Genomic DNA, 14,902 nt, shown 5'->3' with positions numbered 1-14,902 from the left:
CAACACAAACAGAAGATGAAAAACCAGAAATTGGGTTAAAAGACTAATAAGATTTGCCCTTACAGGCAGCCAGTGTGTGATAAAGTAAAGTAATTAAGAATGCGGTAGATCCACAGGGGGAAAAAATACATCAGTGGAAAAAAAGAGCGTTCACAGCAAGTGATAAAGGAAGCATTTTAATTCAGAGGATAAAGAGTAGTTTACTCAATAAATCAGGTTGAGGCTATTTATTATCCACACGCACACAAAATGGTTATAATCCTACATAATATGTACTTCTCCACACTATAAAATGAATTACAAATTGATTCACAGTGGCGCGCCTGGGTGGCTCAGTCACTTAAGCGTCTGCCTTCCGCTCAGGTCATGATCCCAGGGTCCTGGGATGGAGTTCCAAATTGGGCTCCCTGCTCAGCAGGGAGTCAGCTTCTCTGCCCCTCCCCTGGCTGGCGCTCTCCCCTCGCCTCAAATAAATAAATAAAAGCTTTAAAAAAATTGATTCACCATCTTTTCAACATGGATATTTTCATAAACTATTTATATACTTCAAGACAAGGGCTGGTAGGAAATATAAATATTTTTATAATGAACTTCTTTTTCATCAAAGTAAACATTTTACTTTTTATGTTTTTTAAAAAGATTTTATTTATTCATTTGATAGAGAGAAAGAGAACGAGAGAACAAGTGGGGGGGGATGGGGAGAGGGAGAAACAGACTCCCCACTGAGCAGGGAGCCAATCCCATGACCTGGGATCATGACCTGAGCCGAAAGCAGACACTTAACAGACTGAGCCACCCAGGCGCCCCAAGGTAAACATTTTAAATATGTTATTCTATTACATAGAGATAAAACGTATCAGAAATACAGTGTAAACTATTGATAGCTGTTTTTGCTGACAATAGCACTTTGGGACATTTACATTTTCCAGGCTACGTATTAGTCTCGTTTTAATTTTATATAAATAAATGTGTATTATATTTGTAACTAGAAAAGTGATAATAAAACGGAAAATAAAGGCAAGGAATAAAAGATAAATACTGCTTCTTATATAATATAAGAATCTTGCCATAACACACTGGCCTTTACCCCTCTATGTTAGTGTCCTCGTACATTTACTTGTACAAATGTCATCAACTCCGTCGTACATACTTACTGTTTTTGCTTTAAACAGTCAGTAGTCTTAAGTAATTTAAGAAACAAGAAAACATTTTATATTTACTTATTGTATTTACTGATAGTCTTTGTTCTTTTTTTTAGAGCTGAATTTCTGTCAGGTATCACTTCTTTTCAGCCTTAAAAATTTCTTTTCACATTTCTGGTACTGCAGGTCCAGTGGTGATGAATTCTCTGAGCTTTTATTTTTTATTTTAGTTAATCCCAAAATACCTTTATTTCTCATGCCACTTTTAAAGATAATTTCTCTGGATATAGAATTCTAGGTTGTTCTCTTTTCTTCATAGCATACTTAATATTTAATATATCATTCTATGCTTCCATGTTTTTTGGTTTGCTTAACATCTGACGAGAGGTAAATAGTAATCTTATCATTGTTCCCCTTAATGTCATATGTTCGTGTGTTTTGGTTGTTTTTAAGGTGTTATTTCTGGTTTTAAGATATTTGACTATGATGCACCTAGGTGTGGTTTCCTTTGCATTTATCCCACTTTATCTTAAACTTCTAGTGGTGGTGAGTTCATAATTTTTACAACCAAATGTAGAATTTAGACACTTTTTTTTTTTTGCTTCAATCTCTTTCTCCTCTCTTTTTCTGGGACTCCAATTTTATGTACATTAGATGGCTTGATATTGTTTCAAAATCATTTCATTGAGTTTCTGTTCTTTTTTGGTTTTGTTTCAGTTCTTTTTCTTCCTACTGTATACGTTTCTATGTTTCCATTTAGATTGTTTCTATTGACTTGATGTCAAGTTCACCGAAGTTGTTTTCTTAAGTGTTCCCTCTCCTTTTAAGCCTACCTAGTAAAATTTTGATTTTGGATATTATATTTTTCAATTCTAGAATTTCCATTTAGTTCCTTTTTAGTTCCTTTTTTTTTTCCTGCTGACAAGACTCATCTGTTTATTTATTATATCAATTAACCATTTAAAATTCTTGGATATGTTACAGTAGCTGTTTTAAAGCCTTTATCTGCTAATTCCAGTATCTCTATCATCTCTGCATCTATGTCTATTCCTTTTTTTTTTTCCTGGTTATGGATTATACTTTCCTGCCTCTTCATGTGCCTGGTAGTACATGATCATATGCTGGGAATTGTAGATGGTACACCGTTGAGAGTCTGGATTATGCTGTCTCCCTTACAGAGTGCTGAGTTCATTATGGTAGGCAGTAAATTTACCCGAGGCTTGATGGGATCCTGTTGAGGCTTGATTTTGGGCTTTGTTAGGGTGAGTGTAAGGTAGTGCATACAAAATGGCTAGAGTAGCTCCTATTCCGAAAGCACAGACTTTCTATGATTTTAATAAAGTGTTCAGTGTGTTCAGCCGTGTCTTCCACTCTGGCTGGCCAGAACAGGTCTCAGCTCTATGTGACCTCTGGAATCCCCATTTAGTTCACAGACCCTGAGGTTGTGGGTTTTTGTTTTGTTTTAAGTAGGCTCCACACCCAACATTGGGCTGAACTCATGACCCCGAGATCAAGAGTGGCATGCTCCACTGACAGCCAGGCACCCCACAGACCCAGAGTGTTTAATCCACCAGTCCTTGTAGATCATTTCCCTGCACACATGCAACTTAGACGAAATCTCGAGACAACCTCTACGTATATGTTTAGAGTTCCTTCTCTACGTGGTTCCCTCCTCTTTGACGCCCTGCCTTTCAAATTCAGCCAACTCTTCATTTTTCATCTCTGATATCTGTTTTCTTCACCCGGTGAGACCATTGCACTGTTTGGGTTCCACTTTCCTTTGCCCTGGTTTGGAAAGTGCCCCAGGCAAAAACTTCAGTGAATGTGGAATTTGCCTTTTGTTTCCCTTCTCAAGGATGAAAGTTATTTGATGTCCAATGCCTATAATCAGTTGCTATAAATGTTTTATCCAGTTTTATAGTTGTTTACAGTAGGGAGGTAAGTTTATTACCAATTACTCAGTCATGTTTGGAATCCAATAAAAGTTTAAAAGAAGAAGGGAAAGGAAAATAGGGAGCCCTAGTTCAGGATGCGGGTCTGATGCCACACATGTCTAGGAATCTAATTTAGCTGAAAGCAGGTGGGCCAGTAGGGGCTACCCATCTCCAGTGCTTTCTAATCTGGCATCAGAATTGTGCTGAATAAAACTTCCATTTCTGGCCATAACAGTAAGTTGTATCAGACTAATCCTCCTGCCAAAAACAGCTATAAAAGTTGAACAAAATATATAAAACAACCATTTGAAGGCATTGGAGAACAACCAATACAGGTAAGAGTTGAAGGATTACGGTCCTTGAGAAAAGGGAATAATGTGTGGTGAGTTCCACATTCACCCTGGCTTTTTCCCTGGGGGCATTTCCTACATTGTTGCATGGGCAGGAGGTGCAGGGAGACTAAGCAGAAAGCATCAGTCTTACCAGACAGAGGATGGGGTGGAGGGTGGGTTTGGAGTTCAAGAATGCCAAAGAGGCTAGAACTTAGGGTCAGAAGATTGTGGAAAGGAGGAAATATCAGAGAAGGAGCCCAGTGAACAAATTTCTCTGAATTTATGGGTGAGTGAGGGTCTCGTGGGCTCCTGAGGCCTCGGGCTGAGTGATCTAGTGTGGAAGCTCTTCTAGAACAGATGGGCCTGGTTGTTCCTTAGCATGGCCAGGGCAGCTCAAAGATAATCCTGAGGCTACACAGGTCACTGAGCCAGACCCACAAGTGTAGGCCGCAGGCAACTCCCCCCAAATCCATTTCCTCCCTCTGACTGGTATTTCCTTGGTAGTCCCCATTGGTTGGACCCAATTAGAAGTCCCAGAGCAGGAGAACCTGTTTATGTCATCCAGGTCAGCAGCCAGGGGCATAGAGCAGGGGCAAAGGTGGGTGAGGAGGACAGATCTGAAGAGACTAGCGGAAGTTGCCCACGTGCGTCAAGTGCTAGTTACATTTGGTACAGGGGAAGTGCTCCATATGTTAACTCCCAATCGCAGAAGCAGCTTAGAGCATTAGGAGAACCCACATAAGGACAGCCTGTTTCGGCTCCTCTGGCCCCTCTGCTCCAGGGGCTCATTTCAACAGGAGCCAGAATATTCTAGATATGTCCAGAATCCTGTCAGTTGCTTCCCCTATCTCCTTCCCTAACTTCACTGCGCTACTAGCCTTTGTTTTTTCTTTAGGCCTACTGGCTCCTATGGCCTGAGCCTCCTGTAAAGCTGTAAGTTAGCTTAATTGGCTCTGCAAGGCGCTGGTCCACAGTGGCTGAGAAAGGGCTTTGGGACCCTCCCCACATCCTCCCTGCCTTCCCCACCACTAGAGGTCGCAGCATTGGTCATTGTCTATGAAACATCTCTATCTGCCCCAGTTGCTCATGCTTAGATAGCTCTAAGCAAGGGTTCTGGCTAAACCTTGTCAGGTGGGTGAGACATTGCACTGGGTCAGGCCCTGAGGGGCTTTTCCAAGGAGACAGGGACTGCTCCTTTAACTGGGTGTCCCACGGTGGGCTCCAGGCACCCTCTGGTGGCCGTCCTCATTTTTGCAGATGCAGTTCTCTGGGCAGTACCAGAATGCCCCCAAAGGGTTCTGAGGCCCCATGTGTCTTTGCCTGCGGACACAGATAACTGCTGGTGTCCCAGAATGGAGCAAGAGAAAATCCCAGGTCTCGTTGAGGGTAGGGGACCAGCCTGGCCTGGAGCTGCTGGGGTGGGAGAGCACAGCTTGCCTCTAAGACTGCTGAAACCCAAGAGTGTCTAATGGCCCAGCCATTGTGGGAAAGCCATCTCTCCACCTTCACCACCTGGATTACTTACTCTTCAGTCAGGGAGACTCCTTGTCCTAGGCATTCCTGCTCCCCTTTGGGCTCCGATTCCTGCAGATGATGGAGGTGGACATCTTCCTGGTTCCAAGCCTTATCCAGCTGGCTCAGGATCAGGGATAAGGTCAGATTCTGGTTCAAAGTCAACACCAGGTTCTGAGTCAGAGTCAAGGTTAAGGGTAGAGCCAGAGTATAGAGCAGAAGATCTCTTCCTCCTTGTGTGAGAGGCCAAGTTCCACAAGTGTGTGCACGCATGCACATTCCTGTGTGTATGTGTGTGAGTGTGCCTGTGTGTCTAGTGGTTAAGGACTCTTCCGCCAAAAGCTGTGGCCAAGTTGTTGTGTCTTTCAGGTACCAGAGGCACAGGGATCATCAGGCTTCTCATGGGTTCACACAAATGCTGGGGACAGGGAAAAAAAATATGGAAAACTACAAAAAGAAAGTATAAATACTAAATGCTAACAAATGTAGCATTATGTCACGGAAACTAGTCCATTGTGGCTCAGCCATGTTCTTGCTGGATAAGGATAACATGTACTTCTATGGGATGTGGGTGCATTAGAATATGTTTGATGTGGTGTCAGGTAGTGAGGTCCTCTAGAAGAATGAGTGCGCTGGCCTTTCTGTGGTAGGTAGGGTGGAGTCCCAGGCAGTGTCCCACAGGGGCAAAGGACAGGGCTCACCAGCAAGTTTGGGTGATAGTGTCTACTCAAGGGACTGGGGGAGAGTCAGAGCCACAATGAGACCTGATACAGGCAGGAGAGAGCCCACAGGAGAGGTTGGACTCTTTGAGGCAGGTGTGAGCAGAACTCAGTTACAGGGGTGACTCAGGCTCCTGTGGAGGTAGATCTTCAAAAGGATACGGTGATTCTGTACAAATTAGCAAAGGATACTCGCTTTTCAGCTCACTTTATTTTTGATCTACTGGAAAGTTGTTGTAATGCATATGTAAATCTGTAATGTCTGTGATGAGAATGGAGCTCCCCCACTTACACAGTACAGAATTTGCACAAATAGACCAGGCTAGGGAGACTCCCAGATGGACTGACTGACACCCATCTCACTCCAAAAAGAATATAACATGCCTTACAAACATGTATCACTAGAGCAAGATGAAATGCATTCATTGAAAAATAGGAGGGGATATGAGGCACAGGGAGAGGAAGGGTAGCATTAGTGAGTTGGTGTTGAAACCATCATTAAATGGGTGGTTACCTTCTGGTGGAAAGAGTCTGGTGATTTAGGAAACCAGACATTGTGATTAAGATTCCTTGTCAGTCTGAAGCCTCGAAGGCGGCTGGTGTGTTCTCTGTGGTAGCCAACTCGCTCCCCATTCTTGGGCTGTCTGGGGGCTGCCAGGGATTCCCTTCAGCAGGGCCTGCTCTGGGAGCAGTGCAGAGGGAGCCAAGGGTGAAAAACCCTCATTCTGGATGAGAAGTAAGTCCTCATCGCCCAAAAGGAGCTCAGAATAGGGAACAGAACATTCAATAGATGTTTGGGTTCTTTTTTTAAGATTTTATTTATTCACTTATTTAAGAGAGAGAGAGAACGAGAGGGAGAGAGAATTGGAAGTAGACTGCACTGAGCATGGAGCCTGACATGGGGCTCAATCCCACAAAATCAAGAGTCAGACACCCAATGACTGAGCCACCCAGGCGCCCCTAAATGTTTGTTGAATAAACAAATGAGTGAATGAACACAGCCTATTTTAGCTCTTCATAATTCTCAAGTCTACCTTCTTCTCCCTGTATGCATTGCCATTTCTCAGTTCAGGTCACCACCAGCTCCCTCCCTATCACCAGGCTCTGCTCCTCCTCTTCCTCTCTCCTCAGGGTGCAGCGTGCTTTTCCTAAACCCCAAATGCTCCTCCCAGGTCATCTGCCCCTGGGACCTCTGCAGCCTTCCCTGTCATTTCTCCCCTAACTTCTCTACTGGCTCACTGACATTTTGACAAGGCCTAAAAAAAATAGTAAAACCACCGCACTTTCAGCATTTTAGAAAGTAGCTAAGTTGGATGTCCAATAGCTATCCCAACCCTCACCTCATCCTCATTCATCCGTAATCTCTACCCAGTCTCAATTTGGGCTCAAGGTTCGGGGAGGAGGAATAAGGGGCTTCTGTGTTACAATAATAATGACTTTTAAAAGTGTGATTTATCTGTATATATCAAAATATCAGGATTTGTAAGCACCATACCTAGCTAACTCCTGGCCCTCTGGGCATTTGCACCAGCTGAATCTTCTGGCCAAAGATGGAAGGGAGGCGTGTGCAGTGAGGAGGGAAGCCAAAGTCTAAGCCTGCTATCTTTATCACAAGGGCTTGCCTTGGACCTGCTGCGTAATTACAGTTCCGAAGGCCCTGGAACTCCTCTCTCCACCCTGTAATGACAGCCCAGCTTGTGGTGGCTCTGCTGTTTTGGGCTGTGGAGATCCATGGGGGAGGCAGCTGGGAAGGGACATTCCATGGGGCCTGCCTTATTTTTTGTATGCACCAAATGGGCTCAGAGATTTGGGGAGCACTTTCTGGGGACCTACTTGGCTCTGTCCAGGGCTTGCCCTACAGAGTCCTGGGGATTCCGCCAGATTCTTTCCCTTCTCCAGGGTCATGCACCAACCTGGTCCTGGACGAGAGTACCTAAGAGGCCCTATTTCTGAAGCAGTAGAGCCACCACTAGGTGGCCCCACTCAAACTGCACCTCCTACCCTCTGCGGCTGGCCTGGAGTTAGTTGAGACACCCAGTCTTTCCTCAATCCCTGAAGTGAAGAAACTGGAGTGGGGAGGGTGGCAGTCCCAGAGTCCAGTGGACAGCTGTATGCTGAATGTGCTGCACGGTACAGATGTGTGTCAACATATACAAGGCCTTCTGTGCAGCATTGGTTGGCCCCGGGGCCCCTGCTCTGGGGAATTGCATGGTGGGACCAGGTGCTCATAAATCCTGGCCAGGCCACCACCGCTGCTGTGTGGTTGCCAGGATCTGCAAGAGTCATTAGCAGCCAGGGAGGCCTCAGTGCCAAGCAGTGCAGGCTACCCCCCTCCCCTTCCCCAGAGATCACAGGTAAGCTGGGGAAATCGGGGGCAGTCTGAGGAGGCCTCTGTTTAGAGGGAAGTACTGCACCCACACACCTCATCTAGTTACCTATCCATTGAGTAGCTGATATCCAAGTATTTTTGCCATCCTTTCTGGAAGAGACACCAGGTACTTCCCTTGGGATAGGTGGTGTGCAGACAAGTCTAGTCCACCTGGTGATATCTATAATGGGGGAATGTGGTGGGGAGGAAAATAGAAATGACGGGGAGATGTTAATTTCATTTCCTGAGATACAGAAAATGCTGAAGCAGAAACAGCTCTGGGGTGTCGGTAGGGTGTGGGGAGATAATTAATTCACCTATCAAGTGGCTGCAAATAAAAGGCTATGTGGGTCTGGCATGGGCCTGGGCTAGAGATTCAGACCTGAGAGTGATGGATTCACCCAGGCCCGGTAGTCCCTGGAGGGCATGACGGAATGTCAGGGGTAGTGGGTTAAATGGTGGCCCCTATAAAGGTATGACCATGTCCTAATACCTGGCCCCAATGTGTGTGAACTTATTTGGAAAGAGAGACTTTACAGATGTAATTAACTGACGGATCATAAGATGAGATCATCTTGATTACCGAGGTGGCCTTAAATTCAATGGCAAGTATCCTTGTGAGACAGAAGAGAAGATGCAGGCACTAAGGAATGAGTGGGGTGCAGGACTCTGAGGGCCTGTGAAGGACTTCTCCAGGCCTTTGGCTACTGGTGTGCAGTGGAGCAAGCATTGAAGAGACACCCATCCCTTCATGTAGTCAGCAAGTATCTATTGGGCCCAGTTCTGTGATTAGAGCCGGGGATATGATCATGGGCAAAAATACACAGTTAATGTACTCCTGGGGGTCCAGGCAGGTGGAGGAGGCAGACACCAATCAAGCAATCACTCAACTATATCAACTGTGGCAAGTGTTACAAAGCACGTAGGCCATGAGAGGCCGTTAAAGGAGGTTTTGATCTGGCCAGGGACATGAAAAAAGTCCCTCTAAGGGGACGTGAAGGATTTAATTGGGGAGGAGGGAAGATTTTCTAGACAAAAATAAAAGCATGTGCAAAGGCCTGAGAGTGTGCTGGGGAGGGAGAATGGTCAGAGGGGTGGGAAGAAGGTCAAGCATGACTAGGGAAGTGAGCAGGGCCCAAATCATATGGGGCCTTACAGACCACCTTTAGGATTTTTCCTAAGAATAATGTGGTTTACTAAGCTGGGAGCGATGGGTTCAGATATATGGGAGACTACCATAGCTACAGTGTGCATGGACTGGAGAGAGATTTAGGTGGTAAAAGTGAATGGACATGGCATCTGGAAAGACAGGGTCTGGGGGCAAGGCAGAGGGAGATGCTGGGTGTGATTCCCAGGCTTCTGGTTAGGTACCTGATGGAGGGTGGCTCCTTCACTGAAGCAGGGGGTTGGAAGGAGAGGAGAAGGGGAAAGACCATGAATTCAGTGGTGGGCATGTTGTCGATGAAGTGCTGTGGACACTCAATTGGAGTTGTAGACTCAGCAGGTAGTCATATGAATCTGGAGCTTGGGAGTTAGGGCAAGTGTAGAGAAATACATGAACCATCTGTGTAAAGGAAGAAATCAGAGAGTAGGGCGTGTAGGCCTGGGCTTTGAGGGGCCCTCAAACTTTACTGATTAAGGAGGAGTGGGGGAGGGGAGGATGTACTGGGAGGGAAGAAGCTGGGGCAAGTGGTGGGAAGAGAGGGCGATGGAAACCAAGGAAAATGAGTGTTCCAGGGAGGCAGTGGTCAAACACTGCTGGAGAGTCAAATGCTGCTGGGGGCTTTGGCAGAGGAGAACTGAAGAGAGGCTATTGGATTTTGAGACACGGAAGCTCCAGACCTGGTTTGGTGTTGTGAGGACACCAGAAAGTCCACTGTAGAAGCCTGAGGGCTAGGAGAAATGAGGACAAGGACTGACAACCATTCTTTCCGGGAATTTTGCTGGGGTCAAAAAGGAGGAAGACATTGCAGTAGTTGGTGGAGTCCAATGAGGTTTTTGTTTCCACTAGAGGCTTAAACGTATTTATAGGTCAAGGGAAGGATCCACTTGAGAGGGGGAGGTTGAATCTTCAGGAGAGAGAAGAGGTGATCCACAGGGCAAGCTCCCGAGACGGGGAGAGGTCGGGAAATCTGGGCAGACAGAGGGAGGCTCCTGTGGCATAACAGGATGTAGCCGATGCAGGAAGGTTTCTGTTTGGTTTTAGTTGAGCTGGTGGCTGACGCGGGCCGGAACAGTGGCTTGTTCCTGATTTTATGTGGCAGTGTGTCGTTCTATGTGTGTGCTAGTGCCTTCCCCACGGCTGGGCCGCCAGCCTGGACAGAGTGCCATAGGGAATATCCCCACACAGCCTGGGCGGAGGCGGGCACCTCCCACTCTGGGCTAGCTCCCTGATGAGATTCTCAGACCGTGTTTCCCCTCATTCATGACCGGGAAGGTTCACAGAGCAGGCGTGGGAACCTGCTTGGCCGCCAGGGCCTCCTCCAACTCACGCTGGGATTTTGCAGCATCCCGGCCTTCATTCCCTCACACACCGGCCTAGGTAAATGAGGTGTCCACTGTTTTTGGTCCCTGTTGAATGAAAAGGCTTGGGCAAACCAAGAGTTGGCCCCATTATGCCACCCCCCACCTCAGTCTTTGATTGGTCCCCTCCTCATCAACCCATCACCCACACATACGTCACCAGGAGGAGTGCCTGACACAGGAGCTGGGGACAGGCAGAATCCCTACGGGGAGCCTGGTCCTGTGGGGGGACCCCAGGTCTCTCGTCTTCTTCAAGGTCTTCTCCACTGGTCTGTCCACTCCACAGATACCCTGGTTCCCGGCCCGGGTTGCCCCCCCCCCCGCCCCCGCTCTCCCTGTAACCCGGGGGTGGTGATGATGGAGAGAGGCAGCAAGACCCCGTGCGCCCAGCAGGACCCCTGAAGAGATGGGCAGGAGCGGAGGCCGGGGGAGTCAGCACGCGGGCAAGGGCGCTCCCCGCCGCACCCGCGCGGGAATCGGGTGGCCGGCCCTTCGGCAGCAGCCCGGGGCCTGAGAAGGAGGGAGGGCCGAGTCCCGCAGGTGGAGCGGGGCGAGGGGAGGCGGGCGCGGCGTACGTGCGGCGAGCAGCCGGCGGCATGAAGGGCGCGGAGAGCGGCTCCCGCCCGGCCCCCAGCCCGCTCCCGGCGCCCGACCCCGGCGCGCACGGCAGCCCGGACCTCCCCTGGGGTCGCTGGCGGGGGCGACCCCCGGCCGAGGCTGTCAGGGCGCGGAGCCAGGGCGGGGGCCGGCCGGGGGGGGGGGCGGGAGGTGGGGACGTGGCGACGGCTCAAGCGGGCGGGGCCCGGCCACGGCGGGAGGCGGAGCCGCCCGGGGAGGAGGCACCGAGCGGGCCGGGCGCCACCGCGGGAGGTTCTGGAAACGCCGGGAGCGGCGCGTGTCCAGGTGAGCGGGGCCCGCCCGCTCGGCCGCCGGGGCCGCCGCTGGGCTGGTGAGCGGGCCGGGGTCGGCGGGCCGTGCGTGCTGCCTGCGCCCGGGGGTCGCGCAGTCCGGGCCGCAGCCCCGAGCCCTCCGCCCCGCTTCTCCTCGCGTCTGGGTTCCTGTCCCGCCGCCTGCGTGCCCTCCCCGAGCTCAGGGTGGTGAGGTCAGCGGCGCCCTTCCTGCCGGTCCCTAGGCGTCCGCGTCGCTCCGGGTCGGGCGGGGCGGGGAACTTGGCCGCCCAGCCTCGTCAGGCTCCCCGGGAACGGGAACGGGCGGCCCGGCCCCGAGGGCGGCCAGAGGTTGGAGGCGGAGGCGGGGCCGTCGCCCGGGGCCCCTGGGGGCCGCTTAATGTTAGCGAGGTCCGCCTTCCTCCCTCCAAAAGGCTGGGAGTCTCTGGCCTTGGCGCGGCGGGGTCCAGCTTGGTGCTCGTGAAACGGGCTGTTGGTCGAGAAAGTTTTTTCCCCCTCTAGACATCACTTTCCACCGTGCTTGTTTTTCCTCAGCAGCTGCGCAGACCTGTGGTAACTAGTTAACTAATTCAACAAACGGACCCTTCAGTGTGTCAGAAACTGCAAGGAGTTGCTAGCCCAGTGAGGCAGACGGATTGAAGACTGGCAAAGTCCAGGTCCAAAACAGTGTGGTGAGTGCTGTGCTGGGAGAGAGTACCCGGCTGTGGCTCCTTGGTAGAGGACAGGATGCTTCAGGCCAGAGGGCTTCCTGGAGGAAGTCATCTGTGAACTGGAATGGTCAGAGGAAGGCTGAATAAAGAGTAACCTGGACAGAGGAACAGTGCGTGTGAGTGGGAGCAGTCCCACTCCAGTAGAGGCAAGGTGATGAAGAAGGGACATTTAAGGGGATAGCTGCCCATGAACCCAACCCACAAGAGTTTCAAGTGAGAGGACAGTGCCTGGTACTGTGCCCCACGTGTGGATGCTGCTCTGCGTGAGCGTGGATCAGGGCACTTCCTACTTCGGGACAGTTGGGCCCCTGGCCTTGTATTCTAATGTGATATCTTTAAGATGGTGTAGAACATTCGTGTGCCTCCCAAGACTGAGGCTGGTGTCTTCTGCTGTGGAGGGACACCTAAGGCTTGTGCTTCTTAATGTGAGCTGAGGCTTGACAGCCTCACCCCCTTGCAGGAGTCCTGGTTCTGAGAGCAAGGGTTGGGGGACATCATTTTGTAGATGAGGGCATTCTCACATGTCCCAGATTTTACCAAGATCCGCTTTCCACCTAAAAATTTGTAGAATGTTTTTGTAAGCTGCCGCTGCTGCTTCTCACCCTGTATCACAGCTGGAACAACAGGTTCCGTGATTTAGTTCTCTGTTAAATGAACCGAGATTTCCTTTGGCCTGTGCTTACACTGCCCCTGAAGTGTCTAGGGTGCAGTCTGTCACTGTGGTTCCGGGGCTCAGAGCCCAGCTTCTTCTATTCACTTCAACACACTCGCAGGAGTGTGCTTTGAATCCTCTTCTTCAAGGGCTTTTTTATTCTCAGATGGCCAAGTATGTCCACTGTGTGGCCCAGCCAAGGAGGCCACGTAGCAAGGATGGAGTGAGTTGGCTGGGGGCCTTATCCCAGAGATGCTGTCATGTTGGGCCACCCTCGTTCACTGAGAGCTCAGCAGGCAGACCTGATGGCAACTAGGCATTGCCTGTGACTTGCAATAGGCCCTTTTACCCAGGAGGAGGCTCTGAAATGGGGTGCCTGGGAGAGTGCTTCCTTAGCCACTGCTTTAGCCTGTACACAGCTGGTCTCTGTTCATTCCCTGAGTACCTCCCCTGTGCCTGGCTTCTGCTTGCAGTGTGCCTCGGGGTGGAATTAGGAGGGAGAGGAGGAGGAGGAGAAGGAGGTGGTGGTGACACTATCCTTGCCCGTGGGTAGCTCATAATCTCCCCAAGATTGCTGCTTCAGGCTGGCAGCTGGCCATGTGGCAGAGGAGGAGCTCAGAGTGTGAATACTCATCAGAAGGAGAGACTGTGTGGGTGCAGCCCTGAGGAACGACTAGGGTGAGGGAATCTGGGGTGTACTCATTTCCTGACAGAGCCTCGCTTTTTACTCTGCCCTCCCACGTCCATGGGAGGTTCTGAGGCTGGATGCAAGACCTTGGCCGATTTGTGGCCACGCTGGCTGATAGTGTATATTGGGCTGGTGGGTGTGTCCCTGGCTCTTGGGATCTGTCAAGAGTTTAATTTTATGCAGATGGTCATTGGCAGGAAATGCTGTGATGCAGGCACGTGCAAGCCTCGACAGAATGCTAGACCGAGAGTTAAACTGAGATTGCTTGAATCTAGCAGTTTGGACTTTTGAAGTGCCCCAGAGTGGGACATCAGCCTGTTTTACAGTGTGGGGCATAGTGGCTCCTGTGGTCTCTGGGGTTGTTGCTGGGGATGTGGACTGAAGGATATAGTTTTTATTCTCAGAAGGGGTGGAGGGTAATGAAAAGTCTGGACTAGACTTCTTGGAACCCTAGAAGAGTTTTTGTTTAAGTGTTGTCGTTGCCGGGCAGAGGATTAAGTATTTGGAGAGTGAGTTCTCCAGCTCAGATTGGATCGTCTGTCTGAGCCTGTTCACAGGCCAGTACCTGCTCTAGACCTTTCAGGAAGTGCTTGCTAGAGTATATAGCCTGCTTTGTACCTGGCACTCCCAAGGACCAGGGTGTGGCCAAGATCCTGAGGCCTGGTATTTGTAGGAACTCAGAACCAGTAGGTCAGAGGTATAGAAATACAAGAGATACTGGAGTATTAGTCCAGTCCTCTGCCTTTTGCTGGGGAGCTTTCTTTCCTTGATGAGCTTTAGAGCCACTGTTTGACCTCTTCCGGGGTCATTCCCTGATGGTCAGTGTGCTGCATTATGTCTGACTCTCCTCTTCCCTAAAGTAATGCTGCATTTCTTTTGGCCCTCGTGGAATGTGGAGATTGCCCAATATCTGCCTCATTTTCATCTTCACTATCCCCTAGACTAGACTGTCTTCTTTGCCAGGGATTAGCCAGGCAGCTGGCCGCTTAAGGTCTACTGATGTTCTTCCAGTACCCTCGGTGCTGGTGTCTGGTATAAGCTGTGCTTGATGGTGGGCTGCCCACTGATAATTGCCATCTCATTCAGTCCTCACAACAACCCTGTGAGATGTAGGTCCTCATGTTATCACCATGATATAGACGGGAAACAGACTTAGAACTTGTGTAAAGTCACGAAGCCAGGAAGTGATGGTGGAGCTGAGAATGAAGTTGGGGTTGTCTGACCCCTGACTAGACAGTACTGCCTTTCCCTGAGCGGGGCTGTGTGGTCATTTCTGAGGGCTGTGATGTCTGAGGCAGGAGTGACTGCTCACCTGAACTCGAGGCCCCATGTTGCTGTCCACATTTTGGTGGGTATGTCATGCAGCTGATTTATGAACCATGATAAAGCTCTTCACCTGGGCAGGCCTGCTCTC

General features: G+C 49.8%; 1 protein-coding gene across 24 annotated transcripts in view; it reads left to right on the top strand.

Moving 5' to 3' along the window:
- Positions 1–11,335: 11,335 nt before the first annotated feature.
- P4HA2 (prolyl 4-hydroxylase subunit alpha 2) overlaps positions 11,336–14,902 on the top strand; it is a 36,214-nt gene continuing 32,647 nt past the window's right edge. For 9 of the 24 annotated variants that reach the window (XM_048220877.2, XM_048220879.2, XM_057307406.1 and 6 more), the window contains exons 1-2: positions 11,336–11,433; positions 11,973–12,109. The gene's annotated coding sequence lies outside the window, so the exon portion shown is untranslated. The other 15 variants (XM_048220880.2, XM_057307412.1, XM_057307416.1 and 12 more) reach the window with 9 other exon arrangements.

This window comes from Ursus arctos, unplaced genomic scaffold, assembly GCF_023065955.2.
Source record: "Ursus arctos isolate Adak ecotype North America unplaced genomic scaffold, UrsArc2.0 scaffold_5, whole genome shotgun sequence".
In the NCBI taxonomy this organism is placed as follows: domain Eukaryota; kingdom Metazoa; phylum Chordata; class Mammalia; order Carnivora; family Ursidae; genus Ursus; species Ursus arctos.
This window is presented reverse-complemented; position numbering and strand designations above follow the sequence as displayed.